The sequence below is a fragment of the Mauremys mutica genome, chromosome 7 (assembly GCF_020497125.1).
Source record: "Mauremys mutica isolate MM-2020 ecotype Southern chromosome 7, ASM2049712v1, whole genome shotgun sequence".
Taxonomy (NCBI): domain Eukaryota; kingdom Metazoa; phylum Chordata; order Testudines; family Geoemydidae; genus Mauremys; species Mauremys mutica.
The window spans coordinates 88348641-88349702 of record NC_059078.1 but is presented as its reverse complement, the minus strand read 5'-3'; positions in this window follow the sequence as shown (position 1 = coordinate 88349702).

Genomic DNA, 1062 nt, shown 5'->3' with positions numbered 1-1062 from the left:
GTGCTACCAGAGTGGCTCACAGTGGCTGTAGCTGAGTCGGATCACGCCCAGAGCCACATACACTGTAATTTTAGGCAATCAATATGGAGTAAATTAAAAGGAAACGGGGTTGGTGTAACATACGACACACTCATAATGTATTTTAAAAAGCCAACACATTCTTCCTTGCATCTCCTACAGGCGATCATTAGTTGAAGTAAAGGTTGCAATTCCTGTTTGTAGTCAGATTGTGGAGCTATGTTTAGCATTGGGAACATGAGGTTGAGGCGTATGCATTATGTTTTGAGAATTATGCTTGGATTTTTTTTACTGATGTCTTAATTGCTGATTCCTATTTTTTAATCAGTTAGTATTATGCTTAGGTTAGCAACCTTAACTTTCTACAGTACTGGTTTTTGTTTTTGAATTATCTTAAATTTGACTTTGACCAACATTTGTTTCTAACTGTAGCCTGAACCATTTGATGTTTGACTGATGTAATTCCAATAGCTTTGTTGTGAGACCTGATGTTGGTCTCCGTAATTACTATTTATTATATATCACAGTAATGGCCAAAGATGGCAGCTAAAATTAGGGCCCCATCATGATAGACACTATATAAACACAGAATAAGAGACAACGCTTGCCCCAAAGAGCTTACAATCTATAAAGATGAAACATCTAAAAGGTGGTGAAGAATCAGACACAGAGTAACAAGTGACTTGCCCAAGGTCAGTGGCAAATCCAGGAATAGAACTGGGGTCTCCTGATTCCCAGTCTAGTACCCTTTCCACTATACACTGTCTTCTTTCTTTCTGTTTTTGTTTTTTAAATCCATCCTTATAGATTGACCAACTACACATCTTACTCCTTGCCACTTCTCTTTCCTTTTTTTCTCCTATCTTGCCAGATTTATTTCTCATTGGAGTGAGCAGGTTACCTCTGATATGGGATCTTGAGGTCACCTTCATGATATTCTTCAGCACACTGAAGTCCTACATATAATCTCAAAAGAATGGTAGAAAGATCAAGTGTTACTGAAATTTCCAGTTTCAAAATCTTTCTTCTAAACCTTGCTTCTTA